Genomic DNA, 16,807 nt, shown 5'->3' on the forward strand with positions numbered 1-16,807 from the left:
TGGGAGCAAAACTTTTCTGTTTTAGGAATCCACCATTCACCTGCTCCGTTTCTGGAAGGAAGCGTTTAGAGCCCTGAAAGGATGGTCTTGGTCAGATAGGCCAATAGTGTAGGAACCCCTGCCAGCGCCTGGGGCAGAGCTTTTTTTTAAGAGGCCAAAGTAGTTGAGATTTTCTTTTTAGGAGTCAAAGATGGAGTTTTTTGCGCACATGTACACACCACATGCATACAGACTAAAGACACACAAGCATCTCTCTGCCCAAGTGCATCTCTTCTTCTCTCTCACAGACCACACATTCACACTTCCACATGTACCTTCCCCCCCCCCGCTCACACATTCACAGACCTTTCCTTCTCACAGAACATACATACATACATACATACATACATACATACATACAGTGGTACCTCGGGTTACCGATGCTTCAGGTTACAGATGCTTCAGGTTACAGACTCTGCTAACCCAGAAATAGTGCTTCAGGTTAAGAACTTTGCTTCAGGATGAGAACAGAAACCGTGGTCCGGCGGCACAGGGGCAGCAGGAGGCCCCATTAGCTAAAGTGGTACCTCAGATTAAGAACAGTTTCAGGTTAAGAATGGACCTCCAGAACGAATTAAGTTCTTAACCCGAGGTATCATTGTACATACATACATACATACATACATACATACATACATACATACAGTATATCTCCCCTCTGTCTCAGTCTCTGTCTCTGACTACATGTGCATCCCTTCCTCTATCACAAACAACAATATCCACAGGATTTTTTGCAAGGGGGAAGGGTTTTTCCAGGAGGGCATTTTTTTCCTTGGTAGTGGGGGAGAAAGTAAAACACTGAAAACACTGGGTAGGCTAATTTCTCACAACAAAATGAGAAGAATTGTATCTGTACATTTTTGCTTCGCATTTCAGGTTCTAAGAATGCTAGAAACAGCATTTTGTTTTGTTAGAAATGAAACCTGGGAAACTGGGAATTATCGTTCATCCTGGGGTCACCAAAGGCAGCCTTTATGGCACCTGAGGGCACCAGGTTGGCAACCCCTGCATTAACAGAGTTGGTAGATACTCCATCAACTACAATAGCTAGAAGCAGGAATGTTCACATTCAGACTCAGCATAACTTATTGCCAAAAACTGGGAGCAAACAGCGAGGGGTGCCTGTATTCCTCATGCTCTGCTTCTAACACTTTTTCTGACACAGCTGCTCTGATTTGGCACGGCAGTTCTTTCATTCTGAAATCAATGCAGAATTGTGCTATTTTTTTATGACTGTTCTTTCCTTGGAGCAGAATTTCAGGTTTGCCGGAGGAAATTTTCCCTCCAGCTCTGAGCGTAGAACTGCAGGACTCCACGAAAATACTTTATAGAAAATACTTGGAAGTTGAACAGCTTAGTTCCCGAACGTTTTGGCTCCCGAACATTGCAAACCCGGAAGTGACTGTTCTAGTTTGTGAACTATTTTTGGAAGCTGAGCGTCCAATGCGGCTTCCGCGACTTCTGATTTGCTGCAGGACCTTCCTGCAGCCAATCAGAGGCCATGCTTTGGTTTTCGAATTTTTTGGAAGTTGAACGGACTTCCGGAATGGATTTCTCTTGCAGAACCTCCAGACTGTCCCATATTCTGATTGCTGCTCTAGCCTGCAATGCCCTAACACAATCTTGTGGCTTCTGTGGAAAATCTAAACAAAATTGTAGCATCGGGGCATGTGAAGGGAAAAGACACCAGCATTTTATCTGGGCTAGCCTGAGTCAGTCTAACTGCGTTCTCTAACCACTCCATCCTAGCCAAAATTTCTTGATAGCACAATTGTTTGAGTTGGGGCCCACAGTCTCAAGGCTTCCTTCCACCATGCACGTGGGTCTCGGCTGTTTCTCAAGTGTTGCTTGTTCTGCCATCTGAGTTATAGCAAAGGTGGAATGGACGCACTCTGTGTGTGCTTCTCTTTTTGAATTCAGTAACTCTTTGTCCTCCGCAAACACGCTAAGGAATAGTCATCAGCGGAGCAATTGGGCTCCTGCGCACGTCTCCTGCCATTTTTCTCCTTTTCGTTGAACGCGGAACTCTCCTGGCGTCAGACAGATGCCTGGCAGGGCCCAATGAAGAAACTCAATGAGGATTTTCCAACATAAATTAAAACAAATTGCATTTTTATATCGCAAATAAGGGCAGTTTTATAGTTTTTATTGCATAACAACCATTAATGAAGTGCAGTTTCAGGAGGCCTTAATTGCTCAGAGACTAAAGTTCAATTCATATCTTCAGTGCACACTAGAAAGATGCAATGTGTCATTGGTCACGTATCTGGCATATTAGAAATGTAAATAAATTTATAGTCACTATTAGGAAAATGGGAGAGAAGGGGCTCTATTTATCCCATCTATGTATGTTAAAAAAAAAAAGGTGGTTAAACAGCGCAGGAATAAAAACTCTGAGGAGAAAAACAAAGAACCAGGAGGACTTTTATAATACCTGCACCCACTGAAAAGCGCCAAATATATGCTCAAGACTAACAGCACATAGACTTTATCTTAAGGAACTGACACCCTCGGGAATTAGATGGAACTTTAGGACAGTTAAGGCAGGAATAGTTGGGTTTTTTAACATGCTCTGCTCCCATTTGGCAAACTGTCTTAAAAATCTGAAGTATGGAGCAGTGACAGATTCTGGAAGATGTGGACAGTCTCCAGAATCCTTTCTTCTAAGTGAACCAATGACTCAATATGAGATGTGTATCCCAGGATCCTTTGCAAAGCCAAACAGTTATCTAGGTCCAAACTCCCAGGCTGTCCATAGTTAGGCAGCACCCAGGAGTTTAACTGCAGCATCCTCAGTGACCTTGTAAAGCATCTTTTGAACTTAAGAAGGTGTACTGTTACAAGTATTGGGGACCTCCAGCCCATGGCAATATTTGACTCACCAGGCCTCCATTTGGCTTGAGATCCCATTTTCAAAAAAACACACGGCCATTTGCTCCACTCGTGATGTACTATCAGTGGCGGAGCAAGACGATCGGGCGCCTGGGGCGGCGTGCTTGCCCTGTGCCCAGGGGCAGGGCCAGCCAGGGCAGAATGCTCCATGGGGCCTTCGAGGAATCTGCCTGCCTCCTCCCACTCAGCCGCCCTACAGCTGAGGGGGAAGAAGAGTTTGGATTTGATATCCCGCTTTATCAGTACCCGAAGAAGTCTCAAAGCGGCTAACATTCTCCTTTCCCTTCCTCCCCCACAACAAACACTCTGTGAGGTGAGTGGGGCTGAGAGACTTCAAAGAAGTGTGACTAGCCCGAGGTCACCCAGCAGCTGCAGGTGGAGGAGCGGAGACGTGAACCCGGTTCACCAGATTACGAGTCTACCACACTTAACCACTACACTACACTAGCTCTCAATTTGGGCCACCGCGTCACGCCCAGGAGAGATCTGTGGCTCGGGCATGCTGCAGGCCCTGCGGTGAGTTGCGCCCGGCATTTTGTCACCCCCTCAGTGGTGACACCCGGGGCGACCCACCCCCACCACACACCCCTTCCTCCGCCCCTGTGTACTATGTGTTGTGGGGCAGGTAAAGAAGCAGCTGGATTTGCTGCTCATATGGCTGGTTTCTGCTGAAAGCAGGATTGAACTTCCTGCTCGTCAGCCACTGCACAGGGAGTTTAATTCTATTTGGTTCAAGTGTGCAAGAGAGCTCCCAATAGGAAATTCACACACAAACCCTGAAGAAAGCATGACTGAATTTGTTATGTACTGAAGTTCTCACCCTGGGCCAGCAGGGGGGATACTGTAGATAATTTTCACTCAGGTCCACATATGCAAATAAGGAATTGAAAGTGACGTTCAGTGACTGGATAGTTATAGAAAGTTGTTACTGTTGCGTTGTAGTGGAGCTCTATAAAAGCAGGCTGGCTGAACCCTTCAGTTCAGTTCACTTCTGACCTGTGAATAAACAAGAGCTGTTGAAGAATCGCTGTGTCGTCTGATATGTTCACCCACAAGTTAACAGAATTCCCCATGGATCAGCTGATGCACACCCCTGTGGAAAGCACAAATCTGCACTGATTTCAGAATGAAAGCCGATTTACAATGGAGTTCAATCCCCATTGGTCACTATCTCCTCCCACCCCTGCTGCCCACCTTTGACAGGTGGGCAGGACCAACTGCCTTTCAATCACCTGACCATATTATGACACCAGATAATTGACAGGTGAGTGTTTCCACCTAGTTTTCAAACTGGGCCGGGGGTGGGGTGGGGAGAGAGATAAACATCTCGCCCACCAGGCCAAAAAAGATTCCCCACCCAAACACTATTAGATTGGAGCAAACCATTTGTCTAATCCACATCCTGTTTCTATCAGTGGTCAGCCAGATGTTTCTGGGAAGCACCCAATATAGGCATGGAAGCAATAGCCCTTCCCTGTTGTGACTTCCTAGAATCTGTTTGGCAGAGATTTACTGCCTCGGAACACACAGGTTCCATCTAGCATTCGCAAATAGCTGCTCCTAATAAGCAAATGGTGCTTATAAAGCCCTAAACAAGTTGGGACCCAAGTACCTGAGGAGCTCCTCTCCCTGTTTCAGCCTGCCCATGTAATGAAGATCTTCTGGAAAGGCCCTACTCCAGGTCCTATCGCCAGGAAGCATGCATTCCCTGCTGGCGTGAGAAAGGGCCTTCTCTGTGGTGGTGCCCTGCTTAAGTAATGCTCTCCCCCCTGAACCAGTTCTTCATCCAGGCATTTGTGGGAGGTTAATACAATCACATGATGCCCAGGGTTGAACCACCTGCCCTGTAGTATTTAAAGGCTGCTTTGATATGTAATTTATTGATAAGTGTTTTGATTGTGTCATTTATTGTCTCTGCTCCGCTCTGGCTTCACTATAGCTTGAGATTATGTTTGATGTTGCGGTGAACTCTGGATCAGTTATGATGGGAGACAGGTTTAAAATATCTTAAATAAATAAATAAATGTCCACTATAGTTTTTTGTTTAAAAGAACATGATCCTGCAACCCCCAAGCAACGTTAAAAGTCAAACAGACAGACAGACATAGAGATACAGTGGTACCTCGGGTTACAGACGCTTCAGGTTACATACGCTTCAGGTTACAGACTCCACTAACCCAGAAATAGTGCTTCAGTTAAGAACTTTGCTTCAGGATAAGAACAGAAATCGTGCTCCGGCAGCAGCGGAAGGCCCCATTAGCTAAAGTGGTGCTTCAGGTTAAGAACAGTTTCAGGTTAAGAACAGACCTCCGGAACGAATTAAGTACTTAACCTGAGGTACCACTGTATATACCTTTCCTGCAGCTTACCGAGCTGTATAAACCTATGCCATATATCCTATTAGACTGCGACCCATATTTCAAGAAGTAAAAATAGGGGCACAAAAGGTGGGTTTTTTTAGGGGGAGGGGAATTGCCCAACTCAAAAAGTTGTTGAGAAAATTTTTCAAAATCCCCCCACAGCCAAATCGAAACGTATGGCAACCCTTTACCATCCTCCAGCCTTTCTCGACCTGTGGGTCCCCAGATGTTGTTGAACTACAACTCCCATCATCCCTAGCTAGCAAGGCCTGAGCTCAGGGATGATGAGAGTTGTAGTCCAACAACATCTGGGGACCCACAGGTTGAGAACCGCTGCAACACAAACTTGGTTTTTTGGACTACAATTCCCATCATCCCTGACCACTGGTCCTGCTAGCTAGGGAAGATGAGAGTTGTAGTCCAACAATAGCTGGAGACCCAAGTATGGGAAATCCTGCTGTAAACACCTAAGTGGAAGTAGCTCACATTGAACTCACGTTTGGGCTTTTACTGCCAGCCCTATCTTCTTCTACGGCCGGCATGGGTGGTGCAGTTGCTTGGAAGCCGCAAGTGTCTTTTTGGCTAGCCTTTTGTTGGTGCGGGTGGCGCTGTGGGTTAAACCATAGAACCTAGGACTTGCCAATCAGAAGGTCGGCAGTTCGAATCTCCGTGACGGGGTGAGCTCCCGTTGCTTGGTCCCTGCTCCTGCCAACCTAGCAGTTCGAAAGCATGTCAAAGTGCAAGTAGATAAATAGGTACCACTCTGGCAGGAAGGTAAACGGCGTTTCCGTGCGCTGCTCTGGTTTGCCAGAAGCGGCTTAGTCATGCTGGCCACATGACCTGGAAGCTGTACGCCAGCTCCCTGGGCCAATAAAGCGAGATGAGCGCTGCAACCCCAGAGTCGGTCACGACTGGACATAATGGTCAGAGGCCCCTTTACCTTTACCTTTACCTTTCTTGGCTGAAGTTTGTATTAGCCACTCAGCCTGGGACAGCAGTGTGAACTCTCTCTCTCTCTCTCTCCCTCTCTCCTGCCCTGCATTCCACTCATTCCAGGACAAGCCAGCCCATGGTGTCAAAGCAGACAGGCCTCCTTTCCCTGCTGCATGTTGGTAAATAATGCTAATTGCCTCCAGTTATCCTGAAATACCAAACATGTGGAGGTAGCCAGCGGGGCCAGCCTAGCATCAAAGCCAGATAAATTTGCACCAGTTTCTGCTCCTGGACAACTGCTGCCTCACACAGAGGCTGCATCTCCCACTTACGCATTTATTAAATCAGGCTCCAAACATGACAGGTCTAATACCCATAACAAAATACAAGGAGTGTGTTATACCCCCACAATGTACAGTTGTGCCCATTCCATCACGAACCAACCGTGTTCAGCTTCGTGCCCGGTACATTATGTCCAATACATTCAACATAATACATTAGATAGATTACATTCAGTGCAATGCATTACATGCGACGTTGTACAAGATGCCCTTCAGATACAGCTTGTCCAATGAAGCATATGGAAATCATTCCTTTGGCCACATTTTCTGGGTGCTGACCATCAAATGGTAGTGCCCTTGAATTATGGGATCACTCTTTACTGCTTCCTGCAGAAAATGATCGCCTGCCTTCGTTTCTGCATCTGCCTCCGCCTCTCGTCTCTCATTTGTGTACACACCCAGGGAATCTGAACTAGGCTTGCCATGTCCTGAGCTTCCTATTACATTGGCCACGCAACGCATCAATGAAAAGAATCAAATGGACCACGAAAAAGGATGGCATACATATATTTTTTTGGCATAAAATCTGCAGTGGTCAATTTGTGCGGATAGATGCAAATTTAGAAATGATTGCTATTACAGTTTAAAGAGAGAGACAATAAGTCTCACTGTTGTAAACAAAATCTGCCCTTTTTCCCTTATGGGGTATCCAAGAGCCCATATAGAGTCCTTACGTGGGTTCCCTGTTGGTAGGAGAAAATAACAGAGGCCGACCAGAGAATATTGAGAAGCAAAGCAGCTAGTAAGCCTGATCTTTTATTATTACATCACCACAGCGGGGAAATCTGTGTGCTTTCACAGTCTGTGTGCTATCTATTGATGGGCCATGTTTTAAGGTCCTTGCTGCTCTCCCTTCTTAGGGTCCATTCCCTTTAAACCAGAATTGAGCCAAATGGGGCAGGGATGGGGAACCTGCGGCCCGATGGATGTTTGTTGGACTTCAACTCCCATCAGCCCCAGCCAGCCTGCCCAATGATCAGAGGTGTTGGGAATCATAGTCCAACAAATGTCAAGAAGAAGAAGAAGAGGAGGAGGAGGAGTAGTTTGGATTTGATATCCCGCTTAATCACTACCCTAAGGAGGAACTGTGGGTCAGTGGCGTAGCATGGGGGGTGCAGGGGAGGGCCAGCCGCACCGGGCGCAACATCTGGGGTTAGGGCAAATCCACGGGTTAGGGGGCGCAAATTACTTGCCTTGCCCCGGGTGCTGACAACCCACGCTACGCCACTGCTGTGGGTTAAATCACAGAGCCTAGGACTTGCCGATCAGAAGGTCGGTGGTTCAAATCCCCACGACGGGATGAGCTCCCGTTGCTCGGTCCCAGCTCCTGCCCACCTTGCAGTTCGAAAGCACGTCAAAGTGCAAGTAGATAAATAGGTACTGCTCCGGCAGGAAGGTAAACGGCGTTTCGCTGCTCTGGTTCGCCACATGACCCTGAAGCTGTATGCCAGCTCCCTCGGCCAATAAAGTGAGATGAGCGCCGCAACCCCAGAGTCTGCCACAACTGGACCTAACGGTCAAGGGTCCCTTTACCCTTTACCTTTAAGGAGTCTCAAAGCAGCTAACAATCCCCTTTTCCTTCCTCCCCCACAACAGGCTTCCAACCCCTAAAACAGAGGATGCCTTCTAACAGAGGACGACGCTCTGTAAAGTGGGGCACACTTCCTATATTTTGCTGAAAGCGCTGAGGCTGGGGATAACCTATTGGGTTCTCTCTCTCTCTCTCTCTCCTGACACCTAACTGGCGGGATCAGAGAGAAGCTTGCAGCACCCTGATGATATAATGCTGCTTCCCAGGAAAGCCAGTCTCCTACTTGAAGAACCATGCATGACCTACACCTGCAGTTCTACAGCAGTTGGAAGGCTTGCTTCTTAGTGTTGCTGACCCAGCGATGATCAGTGATCCCCTTTCAGTTTTGTGGATTTCATGAAGCATGAAACTTGAGGCAGTTTCATGGCGAGGGGTGCACTACATTCCCCACAATCTGGGAATGCAACTGCCCTGCAACTCTAGAACAATTTTTTTTTTAATAAAACCTCGATTTGTTTAAATGCTTTCTAGCATTAGTACCACTGCTCCTCAGGGTTTCCAAAAGAGCTTGGATCCTGGTGTTTTTTTTTAAGGAATGGGGGGAGGTGATTAACCCTTTTAGGGAGGGAAAGAAGAATCCTCCCTTACTTTTCCCTGGAAGGAGTGACATGACAGCCTTCTGCCCTCTGTGCACGGAAATGTCAACATGAAGGGAAGCCAGAGACTTTGTCTCTCTGCAGAGATTCTCCCAGAAGGGGGGTAAGTCCTGTAATGTTTAACATCAAAACAAAGAGGCCCTTCTCTGAGCTGCTGAAATGGTAACTACAGGGCCCTGTTATCTCTTCTCTGCACAGAATACCAGCCTCAGCGAGGTTGGCTGCTCGGCTTGTTTAATTTTTAACCAACTTCTGATTGCAGCTTGGGGGGGGGAGGGGAGTTAAAAAACAACAACACAGGACTTAAAACTCCTTCCCCAAGACTGAAACTAATCTCCAGACTCTGATGCTTGTGTTGCTATTTGCCTCTTTTAAAAAAACAACAATTAATTTTGTCTTATTTTCCAAAATGGGGACCTTGTGAAAACATTCCAGAAGTGCAGCCATGTCTGCCACAAGAGAAAAAAGACAGAAACGTCCTGCCCCTTTAGAAACGGGTTTATTTTTCGGCAAATTTGCGTAGAAGGGTAGGTCCTTGTGTGATAGGGCTTTGAGGCAGCTGTCTATTGGAAAAGCAAAACAAAACCCTAAATTGTTACTTACGTGAGTATGTTAAGCCATCAAAATGTATTCCAGATGAAAACTGCCCATTGCCCAGCGCTGAGGTTGGTCTTTAAAAGAGAAGAAAAGTAACAGCCAGATTGGAAAAGCAAAACAGAATAAAACAAACAATGCTTCAAACCAATTCAAAATTCATTATGTGATGTTCTCCTGAAGCCTGACAGAATATATGAAAACTTGTCTATTTCACATTCTTCCTGATTTGTTCACACAAAGTTTACACAGAGGTTAGACTATGCTCGGTCTTTATTGAGCGTTTATTCTGACCTGCATGCATAGATGAGCATTCATCTGATTTGTCTGTTCAGTGGTTATACATCTTCCTGTTAATCATTTGGTCGCTCCTCACTTTTCAGTGCATTTCCCTCTCATTTTCCTATCTGAAAAAGTGCATTTTTTAAAAAGTGGATTTACTTTGTTTATTAAATTTGCATACCACCCTTCATCTGAGGATACAGTATAAAAATACAAAAATACACAACGAACAAACAATAAGACAGTGTGTGTGTGTGTTTTTAAAAGGCCATGTTGTTGTTGTTTTTTTTTTTTTTTTAAATATTTTATTAAGGGTTTTCTTGTTTTACAGTGTAAGTGTAATGCCTCGTATTTTTTTTTTCTTCCATGTAACAATTTTACAAATCTGTTTCATTTGATGAGGCATTAGGGAGAGAAGAAAAGAAAAAAGAAAAAAAAAAGGAAAGGGGGTGGAGGGAGGGGAGATGGATGGGGGTGGGGTCGGGTAGCGGTGTTTCTGTTATGCTTAATGTATGTAGAGTTTGGTGTCAGCGTGCTTGTGTTGTTCACTTGTGTTCCTTTGGTGGTGAGAGAGGTTGGGGTTGGCCTAGGGTGTGATTGTTTGTTTGTGATTGGCTGTGGTGATCTTTGTTTTCGTGTGTGAGTGAGGTGGGTGGGTGTTTTGGATCAGGTTAGCCATATTGATTTGTATGCTGTTGGTGGATTATTGTCGTTGTCCTGTTGGGCTGTGTATGTGATAAAGGGGAGCCATACCGGGGTGAAGGTGTCTTCTTCTGTTTGTCCCCGTGTCAGTTTCAGTTTATTAGTTAATTTTTCTAGTAGGGCTGTTTCCCATACTATTTGGTACCATTGGTCCATGCTTACTCCTGACAGGTCTCTCCAGTGTCTGGTTATGGTGTTTCTGGCTGCTGAAAGTAGGTGGGTTATGAGTTCTTTGTGGTGTAAATGGGCATTGTTGTCTTGGAAGATGTTTAGTAGGGCCAATTCTGGGGTGATGTCTATTACTTGCTTAGTTATTTTACATATTTCTTGTATGGCTGTTGTCCAGAATAGTTGGATTTTGGGACACTCCCACCACATGTGGAGGTATGTGCCTGTGGAGGTGCACCCTCTCCAGCATTTTGGTGAGGTTCCTGGGTGTATTAGCGCTAGTTTCCTTGGTGTTAGGTACCACCTGTAGGTGAGTTTCAGTGTGAGTTCTTTTCTTTTCGTTGATATGGATTTAAAGGGGGGTTTAGACCACATTCTGGTCCATTGAGTGGGGTTAATCTCATAGCCTATGTCATTCTCCCATTGTTTTTTGATTGCGTCTAGGGGATTTGCGGGGTTTTGGAGTAGTATTTTGTATATTGCGGATACCGCCCCTTTACCGTTTCCCTTTGTTGTTAGGAGGAGGTTTTCAAAGGTTGTCAGGGGTCTAGTTGCTGCTGATTTTACTGTTGGGTTGTTTAAGAGGGCATGTAGTTGGTGTTGTGTTAACCAGGGCATTTGGGTGTCTTCTAGTTTGTCTTGTATTTCTTGTGTTGACAAGGGTTTGTTATTTTTATAAAAGTCTATTAGGCGATATAAGCCTTTGGTTCGCCAGGTTTTTATCTGGAGGTTTTGTGCTGCATGGTGGAATAATGGGTGGTACGCCAGGGGGATTAGTGGGGATGGGGTTGGGGATAGTTTGAAAAGGCCATGTTGTTGTTTAGTCGTTTAGTCGTGTCCGACTCTTCGAGACCCCATGGACCAGAGCACGCCAGGTAAAGCGTGTGTGTGTTTTTAAAAGTGTGTGTGTTTTTAAAAGGCCATAGACTGCTTAATTAACCAAAGGCCTGGGAGAAGAGGAATGTTTTTGCCCAGCACCTAAAGATATGCAGTGAAGGTGCCTGGCAAGCCTCCACAAAGGGGGAGCCACTGCAGAACAGGCCCTCTTTCATCTTGCCACCTCTCGTGGAAATGAGAGGTGATGAACTCAGGGTCTGAGTCGGTTCATATGGGGAGAAGTGGTCCTTGAGGTAGTACAGTGGTACCTCTGGTTACAAAATTAATTTGTTCCAGAGGACCGTTCTTAACCTGAAACTGTTCTTAACCTGAGGTACCACTTTAGCTAATGGGGCCTCCCACTGCCGTGCGATTTCTGTTCTCATCCTGAGGTAAACTTCTTAATCTGAGGTACTACTTCCAGGTCAGCGGAGTCTGTAACCTGAAGTGTTTGTAACACAAGGTGTTTTTAACCCAAGGTACCACTGTACGGTCTGAGCCATTTAAGGCTTTATAGGTAAAAACCAGCACTTTGAATTGATACCAGAAACTGATTGGCAGCCAATGCAGTCAGGCCAGGGTTGGTGTTATATGCTCAAACCGTCTTGCCCTGGTGGGCAACATGGCCGCCAAATTCTGCAGCAGCTGAAGGTTCCAAACTGTCTCCGGAGGCAGCCCAATCATAGAATCATAGAATCATAGAATCATAGAGTTGGAAGAGACCACAAGGGCCATCGAGTCCAACCCCCTGCCAAGCAGGAAACACCATCAGAGCACTCCTGACATATGGTTGTCAAGCCTCTGCTTAAAGACCTCCAAAGAAGGAGACTCCACCACACTCCTTGGCAGCAAATTCCACTGTCGAACAGCTCTTACTGTCAGGAAGTTCTTCCTAATGTTTAGGTGGAATCTTCTTTCTTGTAGTTTGGATCCATTGCTCCGTGTCCGCTTCTCTGGAGCAGCAGAAAACAACCTTTCTCCCTCCTCTATGTGACATCCTTTTATATATTTGAACATGGCTATCATATCACCCCTTAACCTCCTCTTCTCCAGGCTAAACATGCCCAGCTCCCTTAGCCGTTCCTCATAAGGCATCGTTTCCAGGCCTTTGACCATTTTGGTTGCCCTCCTCTGGACACGTTCCAGTTTGTCAATGTCCTTCTTGAACTGTGGTGCCCAGAACTGGACACAGTACTCCAGGTGAGGTCTGACCAGAGCAGAATACAGTGGCACTATTACTTCCCTTGATCTAGATGCTATACTCCTATTGATGCAGCCCAGAATTGCATTGGCTTTTTTAGCTGCCGCGTCACACTGTTGGCTCATGTCAAGTTTGTGGTCAACCAAGACTCCTAGATCCTTTTCACATGTAGTGCTCTCAAGCCAGGTGTCACCCATCTTGTATTTGTGCCTCTCATTTTTTTTGCCCAAGTGCAATACTTTACATTTCTCCCTGTTAAAATTCATCTTGTTTGTTTTGGCCCAGTTCTCTAATCTGTCAAGGTCGTTTTGAAGTGTGATCCTGTCCTCTGGGGTGTTAGCCACCCCTCCCAGTTTGGTGTCATCTGCAAATTTGATCAGGATGCCCTTGAGTCCATCATCCAAGTCGTTGATAAAGATGTTGAATAAGACCGGGCCCAAGACAGAACCCTGTGGCACCCCACTAGTCACTCTTCTCCAGGATGAAGAGGAACCATTGATGAGCACCCTTTGGGTTCAGTCAGTCAGCCAGTTACAAATCCACTGAGTGGTAGCATAGTCAAGACCGCATTTTACCAGCTTCTTTACAAGAATATCATGGGGCACCTTGTCAAATGCCTTGCTGAAATCAAGGTAGGCTACATCCACTGCGTTCCCTTCATCTACCAGGCTTGTAATTCTGTCAAAAAACGAGATCAGGTTAGTCTGACATGACTTATTTTTCAGAAATCCATGCTGACTATTGGTGATCACAGCATTCCTTTCTAGGTGCTCACAGACTGTTTGCTTAATGATCTGCTCCAGAATCTTCCCTGGTATTGATGTCAGACTGACTGGGCGGTAATTATTTGGGTCCTCTCTTTTCCCCTTTTTGAAAATAGGGACAACATTTGCCCTCCTCCAGTCTGCCGGGACTTCGCCTGTTCTCCAGGAATTCTCAAAGATGACTGCCAGTGGTTCTGAAATCACATCTGCCAGTTCTTTTAATACTCTTGGATGCAGTTCATCTGGCCCTGGAGACTTGAATACATCTAGACTAGCCAAGTATTCTTGTACTATCTCCTTAGTTATTCTGGGCTGTGTTTCCTCTGCTGAATCATTTGCTCCAAATTCTTCAGGTCGGGCATTGTTTTCTTTATCGGAGAAGACTGAGGCAAAGAAGGCATTGAGGAGTTCAGCCCTTTCTGTGTCCCCTGTTTGCATTTCACCATCTTCTCCTCTGAGTGACCCCACTGTTTCTTTGTTCTTCCTTTTGCTACGAACATACCCATAAAAGCCTTTTTTGTTGCTTTTAACCTCTCTAGCAAGCCTGAGTTCATTCTGTGCTTTAGCTTTTCTGACTTTGTGTCTACACGTGCTGGCTATTTGTTTGAATTCCTCTTTGGTGGTTTCCCCCCTTTTCCATTTTTTGTACACATCCTTTTTTAATCTTAACTCAGTTAAAAGTTCTTTAGATAGCCACCCTGGCTTCTTTAGGCACCTTCCATGTTTCCGTCTCATTGGTATTGCCTGAAGTTGTGCTTTTACTATCTCCCTCTTAACAAACTCCCAGCCATCATGAACTCCCTTTCCTTTTAGTATTACTGTCCATGGGATCTCACCAAGCACTTCCCTAAGTTTTATGAAGTCGGCTTTCTTAAAGTCGAGAAATTGAGTCCTAGTATGCTTGGCTGCTCCTTTCCGCTGTATAGTAAACTTCAGAAGAGCGTGATCACTCGCGCCTAATGATCCTTCCACTTCTACCCCACTAACCAGGTCATCAACATTGGTTAGGACCAGATCTAAAATGGCTGTTCCTCTTGTTGCTTCTCCCACTTTCTGGACAATGAAGTTGTCTGCAAGGCCAGTGAGGAATCTGTTTGACCTTATGCTCTTGGCTGAGTTTGACATCCAACAAATATCCGGGTAATTGAAGTCCCCCATTACTACTATCTCCCTTCCTTTTGCATGCTTGGCCATCTGTTCCAGGAAGGCATCATCTATGTCCTCCGTTTGGCTTGGGGATCTATAGTAAACTCCCACAATGAGGTCACTGTTATTCTTCTCTCCCTTAATTTTGACCCAAATGCTCTCACTTTGGCTTTGAGGTTCTAAATCTTGGATCTCTTCACAGGTATACACATCCCTGACATATAACGCCACTCCTCCTCCTTTCTTGTCTGGTCTGTTTCTCTGAAATAGATTGTATCCCTCCATTATTACATTCCAATCGTGGGACTTATCCCACCAGGTTTCAGTGATTCCTATTATGTCATATTTAGTTTGCTGTACCAAGAGCTCAAGCTCATCTTGTTTATTTCCCATACTTTGCGCATTAGTGTACAGACATTGAAGTCCATTAATCATTCCCCCGTGTCTCTTATTTAAGGATTTTTTCCTCCCACCACTAGGTCTGCGTGCTGTTTGCTCCGTTCGGTCTATGACATTTGGATGATCATCTTCATCAATTGATAGACTCCTACCTTCAGGAGCACTGTCTCCCTCCCCCACATTAGTCAGTTTAAAGCCCTCCTGATGAGGTTTCTGAGATTTTTTGCAAAAACATTCCTCCCAACCGTTGTGAGGTGCAGCCCATCGCTTGCCAGAAGTCCATCTTCAAGAAACTGCATTCCGTGATCTAAGAATCAGGGCAACAGCCCCATCATCCCCATTCATTGGGCAAATCTAAAGTTCTGGTATTCACTTGTCAGGGACTGGGCAGAGGAGGAATGGTGGAGACCGCCTGCCCAGCCTGACCCTTCCAGAGAAGAAGTAGACAGTCCAGAATTACAACAGGGGTTTGAGGGAGATCACAGCTCAGAGGCAGATGAGGTGAAAAGTTGGGAAATAACGGGAGAGGAGGAGGAGGCAGAGCTGGAGCAGCTGGCTGACACATTATCGCTAGAAACCATTATCCAGACTCACCATCTCCCAGAACCTGGCAAGCCTTAAAAGTAGGAGAGCAAAGGCCTCAGAAGCAAAGGGATGACAAATAAGGAAGTGGGAGAGAAGGAGAGGGGAGATTTACTCTGGGCAATGCCATTACAGTGGTACCTCGGGTTACATACGCTTCAGGTTACATACTCAGTTAACCCAGAAATAGTGCTTCAGGTTAAGAACTTTGCTTCAGGATGAGAACAGAATCGTGCTCCACTGGCGCAGCGGCAGCAAGAGGCCCCATTAGCTAAAGTGGTGCTTTAGGTTAAGAACAGTTTCAGGTTAGGAACGGACCTCCGGAACGAATTAAGTTCTTAACCTGAGGTACCATTGTATTCCAAGAGGCAGCATTTCCAAGCCTCTCTCTGTGAATATTGAATAAAAAGCAGTTGGTAAGAACTTTTCCTGGTCTTATCCATTCCTGGCGACTGGCCGTGGGGTTTGGATCCACTGCCGCCTGACATCACTTTAGAAGCAACCTACGTAAGGCTAATTTGGGGGGGTTTAACTTATTGCCCATTGTTTTCTTTATGGGACACCCTTTAGGTAAGGAGCGGAGGTCCCAGAGTAACTGTCCATTCCCCACCATCACCTCCAAATTCACAGCCAGTGTTTCAGACCACAGCTGCTTGTTCCTCTGGACCACCTCTGCTTCTGGCTAGCTTACTCATTCTACACACCGACTATTCTTACGCACAATTAAAAATGGGGATAGGTATGAATGCCAAAGGCATAAATCACGTTGCTGCTTTTTTTTTAAGGTAATTGTTTGACATGTGTTGATATAGCACTGCTATATATAAAAATGTAACCACAACAAACACTGGGGTAAAATACGCACACCCTGATCTAGCCCTAGCCAGGAACTAGTCATGCAGGACATTTGATGCCTCCAGGCCTGGATGTGCATCGGAAGAGACATCCAGCCACTTGGGGGGGGGCATGGCGAACACGACAATACAGATGGGGATTTGCATCTAATTGCGGAAGAGGAAGCCTTTAAACTTGGCTGAGGAACTTCCTCTCTCCCCACGGAAAGATCGCCCCTGACTTGTGGTGTTAGGTTGCCTTTCATTTTTAATTGCTGCTCTCCACTTGTGAGACATAATGTTGAGAAGCGGCTTATAAATTTCTTAAATTCACACAAGCAAGGATGGGCAGAGATACAATGTCCACACTTCTGGTTGTGTGTGTTTGATTTAGGCCTGCAGTTTGTGATCCACCACGTGAGAAGGAACATAGAAAGCTGACATACCAGGTTAAGACCTGTTTCTCCATCTAGCCTGTTATCATCACTTCTGTGGTCTCGTGTACAGG

At 45.8% G+C, this 16,807-nt stretch overlaps 1 long non-coding RNA gene across 2 annotated transcripts in view; it reads right to left on the reverse strand.

The window, feature by feature from the left end:
- Positions 1–713: 713 nt before the first annotated feature.
- Positions 714–16,807, reverse strand: part of LOC128407299 (uncharacterized) — a 32,286-nt gene continuing 16,192 nt past the window's right edge. The window contains exons 2-3 of one of the 2 annotated variants that reach the window (XR_008328758.1): positions 9,356–9,423; positions 714–2,087 (exon numbers count right to left, since the gene is read on the reverse strand). This is a non-coding gene — a long non-coding RNA (uncharacterized LOC128407299). Of the gene's footprint in view, positions 2,088–3,364; positions 3,928–9,355; positions 9,424–16,807 lie in introns of those variants that run through there. The other variant, XR_008328759.1, reaches the window with a different exon arrangement.

Source organism: Podarcis raffonei, chromosome 2, assembly GCF_027172205.1.
Source record: "Podarcis raffonei isolate rPodRaf1 chromosome 2, rPodRaf1.pri, whole genome shotgun sequence".
NCBI lineage: Eukaryota > Metazoa > Chordata > Lepidosauria > Squamata > Lacertidae > Podarcis > Podarcis raffonei.